Consider the following 14,116-nt stretch of genomic DNA (forward strand, 5'->3'; position numbering starts at 1 on the left):
TGCAAATCAGTATTTCTGCCAATAACCCCCCCCCCTTTCTGAATGTTTCTGCTGACGCAGCCGGGATTGGAGGGGGGGGGGGTTGTTGTCAGAAAGCTGAGAGGGAGGCAAAAGTAGGAGACGATGCCCATTGCTGCTAAGAAACACAAGTGGGGGGGGGGGTGCCATTTCCTGCAAAGTTAGGAACAAAAGCTGCCTTTGTGTCAGCAAGACCACTCCACCAATCCCTGACCTCATCTCAGTGCTATTTGCCTGAACAGAAACCAAGGGGGAATGACAGCCACGCCGAACAGGCCCAATACCATGAAGTCAAGAACAAAAGATCAGCCGCCACGGGAACCAGCAACTGTCTAGAAATGCAAATGGCACCAACTTGACTCGCTGCAGAATGAATTCCAAATCACAGAGCATCACACATGCCTGCTGGCTGCCTGGCATGTCCACAGGGTGGGCAATAGTTGCAGAGCAAGGAGCTGAAGGAGGCGGCATTCGGTAGAGCATGAGACTCTTGATCTCAGGGTCGTGGGTTCGCGGCCCACGTTGGGCAAGATTCCTGCAATGCAGCAGCTTGAACTACATCAGGGTTTCCCAAACTTGCATCTCCGGCTGTTGTTGGGGCTACAACTCCCATCACCCCTAACTTAGCAGGACCAGCAGTCAGGGAAGATGGAAGTCGTGCAGCAGACATCAATGCTCTGAAGATCCAAAGCAGCAGGGCTGTTTCTGGCCTTGCAAATTCCTCAGTTGAACCTAAATGCAATAGGTCGCAAGGCTGCAAACGACTTCAAAAACGCCCATCGGGAAAAAAACCCCAATACTTAGCTATGCATTGCAATAAACTCTCCTGAGATCCAGAACGCTAAAGAACGCCGCTTGGGACATTTGCGGACTAAAAGAGGGAGAAGAAAGACTGCGAGACAGAGCACAGAAATTAATTGTAGCTGCCGAAGATTTGGGGTTTGGTACTGTTTCCTCCAAGATCCTTTGCAGCAGCTCTTCAAGCTCTGCCATAGCGGAGCCCAACCGAAAAGATCACCACTTTGAGTCTGGAAGCCACCCATTGAAGCTGAACTTTGGAAGAATCAGGACAGGTAAAAGGAAGTAACTCTTCATGTGGAAATTGCTCCTCTCAGTCTCCTCTTTTCCAAGCTCAGCATACCCAACTCTCTCAACCGTTCCTCCTAGCAGGAGTGCCCAAACTTTTTTTTTCCAAAGAGGGCCAGATTTGATGGAGAGAACATGCGTGAGGGCCGACCAAAGTTGATTGGCTTTTTTTAGGTTTTTACCCCAGGACATATGCTGCCACGGGGGCTGGATTAAATCAACTGGCGGGTCGGATTAGGCCCCCGAAACAAACTTTGGACATGCCTGTCCTAAGGCTAGGTTTCCAGACCCTTGACCATCTTCGTCCCCCCCTTGTCTGCACACCTTCCAGCTTGCCAACACCCTCCTTAAATTGTTCTGGGAGCAGGTCTCCAGGTGGGGTCTGCCCGGGGTCAAATAGAGAAGGATGAACGAAGGGCAGGGGAGGATCAGACTTGTAGAGACGGAAGGGGGCTCTGAGGATCATCTTAGCCTAACCCCCCCCTGCAATGCAGGAATATGCAGCTGTCCACAGCGGGAATCAGCACCGTGCTCTAACCGACTGAGCTATCGTTTTTTGCCCCGTCCCATCAAGGCCACCTCGCACCTTGAAGGTTGCCCAAAAAGGGAATGCAACACCCTGCTAGGGGTAGGAAACGTTTTCAGCATTTATTTTGGTTAACTGATCCAAAAGCTGCAGGGCTTAGGCGAACGGGGCTGATGCTCCGTTCAACACAGCTCAGGTTCCCTGCGTGGTTTGTTTGTTTTTAACATGAGGTCCAGAAGGGAAAGTCCTTGGCAGGCACAGTTCCTTCTAACCCACCCAGACAGCGCTTTTCTCCTGTGATGCAACAGAGCACCCTTCGATTAATACCGTGAAAGGCACGGGGAGGTCATGCGAGGTGAAGATCGCTGGCATCCCGCTCAGAGAGGGAGCACCTGACTCAAGCTAATAAAATTGGGGGTGGGGGAATATAGGTGGGGAATACCCTCCCTTGCAAACGTTTGCCTGCTTAAAGGAATATAGCTGGCGGGGACTAGGTCAGACAAGGCCAATTTTTGGATGATCAAAGGTAGGTAGTATTGTACGTTGCAATTAGGCTCTGAAGCAGTATTCTGCAGCTGCGGGAATAAAAAATAATAATAACAACCCAGAGATGCATTTTAAATAAAAGGACACATTCTACTCATGTAAAAACACGCTGATTCCCGGATCATCCGCGAGCTGGATTGAGAAGGCGATTGGGCTGGATCCAGCCCCCGGGTCTTAGTTTGCCTACCCATGCTCTAGCCTTTAAGTGATCACAGTTGTTGGGCTTTTTTGGGTAAATGCCATACACCAAAAACTAAAAGAATACAAAAGCACGCAATGATTAAAACAATCATCGTATCCACAATCCACATCTACAAACGCCAATTGCAAGGAGGAACAAAGAGAGGGGGTCAGGGGTCGGAAAAATTCACACACACACACCCCGTTATTTTCATCTCGCGATTGATAAAGGGTCCCACGATCAACAGCAAAAACAACAACTTCAAAACGGTTTACAAAAACTATACAAACGATCAACAAGCACTTCAGACTTTCGAAAATATCAAATAGCGAAAGGTTAAAACTCGCATCAATGTTGTAAATATCTGGACAGGCTTCTCTAAACAATAATGCTTTCAGCAGGTGCCGAAAAGGGTAAACAAAGTTGACTTCCTGATGTCAAGAGGCAGGGAGTTCCACAGTGCAGGTGCTGCCACACTAACATATGGAGTTCTCACAAATGGGGAAATGGGTATTATGTGGTACTTGCAGCAGTGCCAGCCAAGTTAGAAACTCATATATAAGGTAGGTGCCAAATGGCACCTTAAATCTGCCACCACGCTATTCGTCGGGGGTTGGACTAAATGACCCTCAGGGTCCCCTGCAACACTACAATTCTATGATCTCAACTATATTGCTTGACTGTAGCTTGCTCTTACAACAATCCACTTGCCCCTTTATGCAAGGATGAAAAACACACACCACAGAGATGGAAAAGGAATTAACTATGGAATTACCAGTAGCTAACGGTCTTATTAACTAAGACAGGGGCTTTTAAACTGTGATCACCAACCTGGTGCCCAAAAATCTCCACGTAGTCATTAAATTAACTGGACCTATGCTAGCAGCAAGATGCTCCTGGCGCCTGCCTAATTTCTAACACCGGCGCCAGTTTCTCCAACTGAAGCGGCTGTGTGAGCATATATAAGGGTAAGGCGATCTCGTGATAGTAGTCATGCAAGCAGTGTGTTAGAAATTCTCCAACTCTGCAATCCTGAGCATTTACATGGGGAATGCACATGGGAAGAGCGTAACGCCTGAAAGTGGTTTTGCGCAGACAATTGTGCGCGAGCTCAAGAAACGAATGCCCTGTGCGTCTCCCGGCGAGATTTCAAATTTGGGCGCCACTGCAAAACTGTGAGAAGTACCTCGCCCTTTCAGCCGCCCATTGGTGACGCTTGCTGTGACATTCCGAAGGCGGTCTTGGCAGAATTCCAAGTTTCCCGGGTAGGAACGCATTAAGTGCCCCTGCCGGATTAAAATCAGAAGCGATCTCCGTTGACATTTAACTTTTGAGGCCGTAGCGTTCCTCCTCACATATCGACACAAGGAACATGCTCTGCGCATGCAGAAACCATGCCAGCCTCCCTGACAAGCAGGCGGTCCTATCCTACGCTCCCTGCCCTTGGCAACGGATGGCAGCGCCAAGAACTCAAGAACGACTGGCTGTTTCTCTCTCACACACACACTGCCTGTTTGCAGATTTCCTGGTCTGCATCTGGGCTGTCAACCAGAAACAGAAAGTAGGTTACTGTCTCATCATGCGCCCGGGCCTCTGACTCGAATCTTCAAGTGCCTTTTGCAATTCAGCCGGAGCGGCACTAACAGTGACAATGAGACAGTGAGGCCACAAAACGGGTCAGCAAACTTTTTCAGCAAAGGGCCTGCCCACTGTCCCTCAGACCTTGTGGGGGGCCGAACGATATTCTTTTTTGGGGGGAGAATGAACGAATTCCGATGCCCCACAAATAACCCAGAGATGCATTTTAAATAAAAGCACACATTCTACTCATGTAAAAAACACCAGGCAGGCCCCACAAATAACCCAGAGATGCATTTTAAATAAAAGCACACATTCTACTCATGTAAAAAACACCAGGCAGGCCCCACAAATAACCCAGAGATGCATTTTAAATAAAAGCACACATTCTACTCATGTAAAAAACACCAGGCAGGCCCCACAAATAACCCAGAGATGCATTTTAAACAAAAGGACACATTCTACTCATGTAAAAACACCAGGCAGGCCCCACAAATAACCCAGAGATGCATTTTAAACAAAAGGACACATTCTACTCATGTAAAAACACCAGGCAGGCCCCACAAATAACCCAGAGATGCATTTTAAACAAAAGGACACATTCTACTCATGTAAAAACACCAGGCAGGCCCCACAAATAACCCAGAGATGCATTTTAAATAAAAGCACACATTCTACTCATGTAAAAACATGCTGATTCCCGGACCATCCGCGGGGCGGATTTAGAAGGCGATTGGGCCGCATCTGGCCCACGTGCCTTAGTTTGGGGTCCCTGCCACAAAACAACACACACACAAACACACAAAAGCTGCTGCGGTTTCGCTTTCTTTGCAAGCCAGGACTTCACGCGGACTATTTTAAAGGCAGCCAATGAAGAGTTCTGCAATTTCCCATGCAAACCATACCTCGAACTCCGAATGTGCTCTGATCGGAACAGAATCACATTTTGAATTTTTGCAATACGATGTGACACTCAAAAAGTGCCCCCACCCCCAAAACAAAAATCCCTATTAGGAAAAATTATGTATAGAAATGAGCACAAGGAGAAAAGTGTGTTCAGTTCTTGCCTGCATCCCATGGCCCATCTAGTCCAGCATCCTGTTCTCACAGTGGTCAGTCAGATGCCTGTGGGAAACCGGCAATCAGGATTCGAACACAAGAGCCCTCTCCTCTCCTGTGGTTTCCGGCAGCTGGTATTCAGAAGCATTGGTGCGTGCAACGGTGGAGGCAGAACGTAGCCATCCTGGCTAGTAGCCATTGAGAGCCCTTTTCTCCTCCACAATTTTTACCAATCCTCTTTTAAAGCCATCCAAGTTGCTGGCCATCACTGCCTCCTGTGGGAGGTAGTTCCACAGGTTAACGATGCACCTAATTAGGCTTCCAGCAGGCTCACAACTGTGGGCTGTGCTTCTTGGGAGCGAGCATAAAACGTGTTACCTCCAAGGAGCTTGAGATGGTACACATGGTTCTTTCCCCCTTCCTTGTTCATTCCCAACAAAAGCTCTGTGAGGTAGGGTTAGGCTCAGAGAAGACAGAAACTGGCCAACAGTCACCCAGCGCGCTTCATGCCCGAATGAGGATTTGAACTCTGGTCTCCCAGTTCCTACTCCGAAAACTCTAGCCACTACGCAACACCTCCTCTCACTTTTAACAGGTATCTGGTGCTTGGCAAAGCATGGCCCTCCCTCAAGTTCTCAGCACGCAGCTCCCATTACCCTTTGGAACTCCCCGCCTCTTGACTCCAGGCAGGCATCTTCCGCAAACGTCATTCGTCACCTGCTAAAAACATTTTTGCTTAGGCAAGTCTGCCCATATATTCAGAATCCCGGTGTGTGTGTGTGGTTTTCTTAGGTCATTGCTGGCTTCAATTCTTTGAACATTACGTTTTCACTAATAATATTGTTTCGTAAAATGCTTTGAGGTTGTTGGTTGTTGTGTTTTAACAATCAAATGGTACGTAGATTTCATGAAATAAATCAGAGGTCAGCAAACTTGCCTACCCATGAAGTAAATAAACTGGGTGGAGGGGGGGAAGGGGAGGGGACAAGCCCAGGTCATGGGGTTACCTGTTCGGTCAGGATATGTGGGCACCTGGAGATATAGATGGGGCCAGTGGGGGGGGGGGGATAAAGACAGTTTCGTGTCTTTTAAGTGCACCAATGGTCAGCTTAGCAGAGAGCAGAGGTCTGCCACCTCATGACCTCTCAAAGCCCTGGAATGCCTCCAGGATTCTAGCAGATACCACCAGCATATTTGCAAAGCTGCTGAATGTGATTTCTTAAATGCTAGCAGCTCTTATCTGGAGAGAGACAGAGAAGTGGGGGGGGGGGGACAGAGAGACATGGGGGGGAGAGAGAAAAACAGGATGAAACACAGATGTTGAAACCCTCTGGCTGCAGACCCTTGATAATTGCTGGTTAAAAAGCAAAGCAGGAAACTCACAGCTTATACCTCTGTGTGTGTGTGTGTGTTGCTGTTTTTTTCCTCCATCCAAAAAAAGAATCACACATCCAGCTGTTAGTGACTTTTGTCAAGGCAAGTGCCAACCAGAACCCCCCCCCCCGCACACATTTAAAAATCACTTCCCCTTTGTCACAGCCAATTCTGAAATGCAAAACTCTTTTTTTTTTAAAGTGCTTAACGCCGCACATCTGCTTACATTTTTAATTCTATTTGCATGAAGAGCGGAATCCTTGGAGAAATGCAAATATCTTACGGGAAAAGAAGCTACTCGAGCGGCACAGAACTCGAAAAAGGCAGGGGGGCCTTTTGCTTCCGCAATGATTTCGGCGCTTACGGTAAAACCCGGCTGGCCCGAAGAAAAAGTCCCTGCAAATGTATGGCAGAGGACAGTTAATGAGCACCTGACACACCTCAGTGTCTGATTTTCTTGTACTTTTTGATTCATTCAGAATATTGTTTCTCTTTCATATTGGGACCTGCTGATAGCATTGGGCAAGGATAGCCATCTCAACCCACTTCCAATGTTTACGCTCACCCAATGAAGGGTTAATCCGAAGGCAGAATAAGGAAAAGGCAGCTCCAGGGGGATTTACCCTGTTTTGCGTCTAGTGAATTTGCTGATCCTTGAGCCAAAACGCCGAGAACTTCTACTGCCATGGCTACGTACAACGGCAGGTGTTTAATCTTATTGTAGGCGCTTCCGAACTGCAACTATTTGGGGGGTGGGAGTTCATTCACATACCAGCAAAACCAGGTGGCACAGGTAGGAGTGATTGGAAGGTCTTGAGCAGGGGTCGGCAACCTAAGGCCCATGGGCAATGAGCAGCTCATGGGGGTCGTTTAACCGGCCCACGAGCCACCCCCAAACCGAGCCGCCCACTTGGCGACTCCCGGCTGCTGCACTAAACCGGCACAGTGCGGCGCCTCGCTTCCACGGCGCCGGAAATTGTGTCTGCGCGTGCGCAATCCGGCCCATGGAGGGTTCTCCGCTGGCGAGGTACACCTTGCCGACCCCTGGTCTTGAGCAAAAATCCCACTTCCCCAAAAGATGATTTTTTGCAGGAAGGAAAGCGACAGGGAAAATGCACAGCATCACGGTCACTGCATCTCAGACCAGGACAAATGTGTTCTCTCTAAACAGTCAACTAACCCAGTGGTTCCCAAACGTTTTGGGGGCAATGCCCCCTCAGTGCCATAATAAACGTCATCATTCAAAAATGGCAGTTTGCCCAAGGAAGCGAGTGACACACACACACACACACACACACACAAATTTAAGCAGTGACAATTAATTGCACATTTATTCAAAATCCAAATGAAACTATTTAAGTATACAGTTTTAGCAACATAGATTTTGAAGTCTGCAGAATCCGGGACTGGCAGCCGTGGGACACCGGACGTTGCGTCGACGTAACTTCCGGTGTCGCTTTGCTCATCTATGGGCACCAAAAATGGCCGCCGCCGACACCGGAAGTCGCATCTATGCACTTCTGGACATGCATAGATGCGACTTTTGAAGCCGGCGGCGGCCATTTTTGGTGCCCATAGAAGGGCAAATCGGAAAGAAAAAAAATGGCCGCCGGCAGGAGAAAATAATGGAGAAAAACGGGAGACGAAGTGATACGGGGGACCACCGGGAAAAGTAAAAACGGGGGGTTTCCCGGGGAAAACGGGGTACTTGGCAGCTATGTTGACACCCCCACCACACACTTGCCTCAGCGCCCCCGCTAGGTAATCCCACTGCACCTCTGGGGGAGGGATGGCACCTTTGGGAACCACTGATCTAACTTCGCTGTAAACCAGGCCCTCCAGCTGTTTTGGGACTACAATTCCCATCATCCCCGACCACTGGTCCTGTTAGCTAGGGATGATGGGAGTTGTAGTCCCAAAACAGCTGGAGGGCCAAGTTTGGCCATGCCTGCTGTAAACAAATGAGGATGAACCATCTGTAAATAAGAACATCAGAAGACCTTGCTGGGCCCATCTGCTCCACTGTACTCCACCCACCCTCTTCTCACAGTGGCCAACCAGAGGCCTGCAGGAAACCAGCAAGCAGGATTCGAACACAAGAGCCCTCCTCCCTTCCCACAACCTGTATTCAGAAGCATTTCTGCCTCCAACTGCGGAGCACAGCCATCACCAACAGCTAGTAGCCATCGATAAAGACTTCTCCTCCACGGAGCTGTCCAATCCTCTTTTAAAGCCATCCCAGTTGGGTGGGTCCTTCCTGTGGCAGCGAGTTTCACAGATTAACCATGTGCTGTGCGAAGGAGGATATTCTTTTTACCTGTCCTCGAATCTTCAGCGTTCAGCTGCCTGGATCTGCCCTGCTTTCTCTTCCCCGAGCCTTATCACTTACCGGCAGATTTGGAGCAGTCTGCATGCCTCAATCCAGAGCACGAGAGAGAGAAAGAGAAAAAGACTTCCCCTAAGAGTCAGACGCGGCTGTTCGCATATCCCTGGCAGACGAACAGCCCTGCTCTTCCAGCTGCAGTGGGAGAGAGGGAGAGCCGGCAGGCGTGCGAGAACAGGAGGGGAGGACACCGGTCTAGCAAGATCCTTATCGGAAGGTCATTTGTTTGCCTCTCGCAGGAGGAGCTGTGGGAAACAGAACGCGCCTCCTGCGCCGCCAACCGCAACACAGCCTCCCCGCCTGGCACCAGGTGCGCGGCTCCAGTTAGGCAGCTTCCCGGCAGGGCGAGAACCTGTTTGAGGTTCTCCTACTTCCCCCAGCACCGCACCCCACCAAGCCACAGAGAGATCGGCACTTTGATCCCCGGCCTGCCAACTGCAACTCGGAGTCTGGCAAGCGAGCAGCCAGCCCTGTGGCTGCAGATCCCTGAGGAATGAATTTAATCAAGCCTGGTACTATTTGGCTGAGCTGGCTGGCACGCTGAACGCTGCCTGTTTCAAAAGGCCGGGCGCGCATCACAAACTGGGGAGGGGAGAGAGAACCTGCTTATATACCATATAACACCGGTCCCGAAAGACCTACATTGGCTCCCAGTATGTTTCCGAGCACAATTCAAGGTGTTGGTGATGACCTTTAAAGCCCTAAATTGCCTCGGTCCTATATACCTGAAGGAGCGTCTTCACTCCCATCATTCAGCCCAGACACTGAGGTCCAGCACCAACGGCCTTCTCAGTGGTGGCACCCTCCCAAAAGATGTCAAGGAAATAAACAACTATCTGACTTTTAGTTTGGCATGGAGTCTACAGGTTTCAAACAGTCACTGTTGATTTTCGGATCCCTGTACCACACTTGAATCAGCGCCTGAATTAGCTTCTCCACAGTCATACAGTCTACAGCACAGAGGTGACTTTTGCATATAGCCCACATATTCTCTTTTTTTATTTTTTTTAAACATAATTTTTATTGATTTTACAAATTACAAAAGATGGTACATACATATACACCTTTTCCACCTTCTTCCCACCCCCCTCCATGGGTCCTCCCCTGCCACAGAAGTATCCCACGCAGGTGAACAGTCAGAAGTGGTCCATTTTATGATTGGGTTTCTGTCCTCCTCCCCCTCCCCTGCCTCCGAAGCCCCCCCCTGCCACCAGGGAGCTCCAGTGAACCAGGGCAGTACGCAGGAGTTCATCCATCCAACCATCTATTGTCATACCAAAAAAAAAGAAAATACAAAAAGAGAAAAAGAGAAAAAAGAAAAGAAAAAAAAAGACAAAAAGGAAAAAAGACAAAAAAAAATTCATCATAATTGTTAAATTCATAATTGTTAAACCATATTTTGTGGGCTTCCCCACCCTCCCCCCTTCCCCGGTTTTCCTCCCTTATTTATCATCTTCAACAGTTTCATAGTTCATATTTTATAACATACACCTTTATATCTTGTACCACTTTTAAACTAACTATTATCATTTTCGCCTATTGTCCAATCACTGAGAAATCAAACTCCCATTTTTTCTTCCCGTGCCTAATTTTTACCCCTCTATAGGCCTCCATATTTTCACCTTTTTCCAGAATCAATTCACTTTTTAAACCTATAATTATTCCCAAACTAACCTTACACCCCCCCGAGTACTGGCTCCACCCCACCAATCCAGCAAGTTCCATAGTCAGCAGTCCAGTTATAGTCCTATTAACCCATCCTTACAATCACAACTTCACTTTCCCTTCACCCCACCCCCTGTTTACAGTCTTTTGCCATCCAGGCCTCCATATCAGACCCCTGAGCTTCTTCTCTTCTCTGCTTAATTTTTCCTTCTTCCCTGTGGTCATTCTGGAGTTCCAGTAAGTCCAATCGTGCCCCCCTCGAAGGGGAGGCACTCCATCCAACTTTTTGTAGAGTAAAATCATCATTTTTTTCGTGATGGGCTTCATTTTGTGTTAAGTCATCACAGTCCTCATCATTGTCATTCTCACATTCGTCTTCTTCAGTTTCAAAAGCTTCATCTTCTAAGAAATCATATTCTGCCATCGTCATCTGGAATTGTTGCTGTAACACTTGCCGTTGTGTCTCCTCTTGACATAGTTCTATTCTTGCTTCCCACATTAAGGTCAAAACAGTCCGCTGAAACTCAGGCGGGTACCTTTTTGTTGACATAGTTCAGTCCTGTCAAGGTCAAAACTTGTCACATGGGGTGGAATATAATCGCAGTCTATTTTCTCGACTCCATTTTAACAAGCTGGCTGCATTCTTAAAAATAAAGTTCGAACTCACATTTCAAAAGTATATAAACCAAAAAAGAATTTCCAAAAAGTCCAGAGATAAAGATAGAAATAGAATTTAACTATAAATCCTGATCAACTCACTGGATTGTCTGTAGCCCACATATTCTCAATGGGATTTACCGTACGTCCGGGGAATTCCCTGGCCAATCAAGTACCTGTATTTGCTGCTCTGTCATTACTTTCTTTGCCATTCTATAGCACTTCTGATCTGGAACAGCTCTGTGAATTAAGGAGGTAAATAAATATGGGGAAAGCCAAATATCCCTTAGGGAAGGATCTGAAATATTTCCCTTGAAGCTTGCATTTGTTTTTATTCTGGATTGTTCTGCCTGATGTTTTAATGTGTTGTAAGCTGTTTTGAGTTTTTTACCTTTGAAAGGTAAAAGCAGTATAGAGAAATGAAATGACTAATACTAATACTAACTCCACCGGGGGGGGGGGGGGGAGAGATGGCGCCTAGGCGTTCTGATGTTGTGACCGTAACCCAGGATTAAGGCGGCATTTGGTGATTAACTTATATATCTGATTTCCTAACACTGATCTAGTCCAACCCCCTTCATTGCAGGAATCTTTTGTCCAGCGTGGAACTCGAACCCACGACCCTGAGATAAACTGGCTTGAGCCTCTTAATAGGAGGCATAGGAATGTCCTCCTATTACAGCAGGAATGTCCAACAGGTCGATCTAACAGGTCGATCCAACAGGAATGTCCAACAGGTCGATTACAGGAGGAATGTCCAACAGGTCGATCGCAATCTACTGGTAGATTCCCAGGACGTTTTGGTAAATGCTGCTTTAAAATAGCGGAGGTCATATCCGTTACTAATGTACGTACAGTGGTACCTCGACTCACGAAGACGATCCGTTCCGCGGCCGTCTTCATAAGTCGAAGCCTTAGCTTGTCGAAGCGGGGCTTCTGCGCATGCGCGAAGCGCAATTCCGTGCCTCTGCGCATGCGCCGACCGCACGCGCCGCTTTGTGCAGGCACGGAACACGCGCGTGGGGCACGCGCAGCAAAAAGACTTCGGGGTTGTCGACTTCGGAAGTCGAATCGTTCGGTTGTCGAGGTACCACTGTCTATGTGAGTTTTGTACAATAAACTACATTGTTTGTTTCAATTAATTTGCACAAGGGTGTAACTGGGGACAGGCAGGGAAGAAAAGCAAGAGTTGGGGAGGGATGAGGAGGGGAGTAAGACCCCTCCCAACCCTCCCCACCACGAACATACAACCCCCTCCCCGCAGTCTCTTAAAGCTCCCCAGTGGAAAGGGGATGTAATCTGCCAGCAGTCGAGGTCGTGTGGAAGTATTTAAGATTTAAGCTCTCATAAGGGACACATTTTGCCAACCCTGCTATTCCCCAGCGCCGTTCCAATTTAATGCTGTGCCTCCCCCCCCCCCCCCCGCCTGCTCTCCCTGCTTTGGTGTTGCAGCTGCATTTCTGATGTGGTTTAATAGCTTGCTTTGAAATTCAAATCGCCAGCTGAGTCGAGGGGGGTGGTCCCTTGTGTGCCTGGATCCTTCCACCGCTCTCAGTTACGTGCACCCCAATATGACGCATAGGAATTGCGGGTTCCCTTAAGCATGTGTGATGCATTACACACAAACATGCTTAAGTTTTCAATGCATCCTTTCCTTATTGGACCCGTAACTGAATATACAGGAACAGATATGCTAAATGGGCACACCCTCCGTCTTGTTTATTTCTGTTCCGAGCTAAGCAACTTTGCCTTTTGCACACTGTATCGGCAAAGTTTCTCAAGACAGCACGGTTGTCTTTGCCCTAGGCATGGCACAACTGTCAGCAGAAAGGCCACATATTTTCGAATTGCATTGCCCTACTCAGTACTTCGCTTGACCCATCGTCAAAAATGGACTCCTTCAGTAGTTGCCACTTCTATCCCTGTTCCAATTCCATTTTTTAAAACAGAACTTTGTCTAATGTTGCTAAGTTATATTTCCAGTTCCTGGCAACTGTTGAATTCTGTTTTTCACAATTAAGCTAGTTACAAAAATCAAATCAGTTCAAGCGCCCAGGCTATTGCAGATTCAATAATCTTGTGTGTTGATCCAATGAACTTAATGCTTTTAAAAAGCACTTGACCAAATAATTTTGGCTTAGAATCATAGAATCACAGAGTTGGAAGAGACCACAAGGGCCATCCAGTCCAACCCCCTGCCAAGCAGGAAACACCATCAAAGCATTCCTGACATATGCCTGTCAAGCCTCTGCTTAAAGACCTCCAAAGAAGGAGACTCCACCACACTCCCTGGCAGCAAATTCCACTGTCGAACAGCTCTTACTGTCATGAAGTTCTTCCCAATGGCTTGTCGAAGGCCCAGCACTGGTGTATCCACCTCACAATGCAATTACCACTAGTACCCACCAAAGTCATCTTCCTTGCTCCAACTCTGACGCTCTTTAGAAAACTAACAAGGCAGGCCCACGAAAGTTAAGGTACGGCTAATATCCCCTAGGAACCAAATAGCAAGCCATTTGTTGTGCAGGGGGGGGAAATCACGTCGCGCTTCCTGACTGATAACCCGGAGAATATTCCGCTCGCCTTAGGCGAGCAATGTAACAACATGGAAGCACTCTTGGGTATTTTGGATGTGTGGGGAACCTTCTTTGCCACGGGGGCCACATTCCCTTATTGAAAACCATCGGAGGGCCACATGCCATGGCCAGGGCCAGAGGGCAAAAGTGTGTGGGACAATGAATTGAAGTTTTTTCCCTAAGTAGGCTACTTTCCACAGACAACCACAACCACGGAGGCATGTCAGTAAAAGAGTGATCTCTACCCTGATCTGCATACAAGCTGGAATCCTGACACAGAGGGAGCCAGGAAAGGGTAAGGGAGGAATAGAAAAGGGTCACAAAGGATGAGTGCAAACCTGTCGTGGGGAAGACTTTAAGATCAAGGGCCACACACCCACACCTGGGTAACCTTCCAGGGGCCAGATCTCAGAGGCAAAATTCAGCACAGCAACAAATGTGATTTTAAAAATCATTTTTCACTGGGG

At 48.0% G+C, this 14,116-nt stretch overlaps 1 protein-coding gene across 2 annotated transcripts in view; it reads right to left on the reverse strand.

Annotated features, from left to right (window-relative positions):
* The window catches only part of PTP4A3 (protein tyrosine phosphatase 4A3), a 98,324-nt gene that overhangs the window by 69,067 nt on the left and 15,141 nt on the right, over positions 1-14,116 (reverse strand). The window contains exon 1 of one of the 2 annotated variants that reach the window (XM_088676044.1): positions 8,758-8,890. The exons of the other annotated variant lie outside the window; for it this stretch is intronic. The gene's annotated coding sequence lies outside the window, so the exon portion shown is untranslated. Of the gene's footprint in view, positions 1-8,757; positions 8,891-14,116 lie in introns of those variants that run through there. 2 annotated transcript variants of the gene reach the window in all.

The sequence above is a fragment of the Zootoca vivipara genome, chromosome 8, assembly GCF_965207765.1.
Source record: "Zootoca vivipara chromosome 8, rZooViv2.hap1.1, whole genome shotgun sequence".
Lineage (NCBI taxonomy): Eukaryota > Metazoa > Chordata > Lepidosauria > Squamata > Lacertidae > Zootoca > Zootoca vivipara.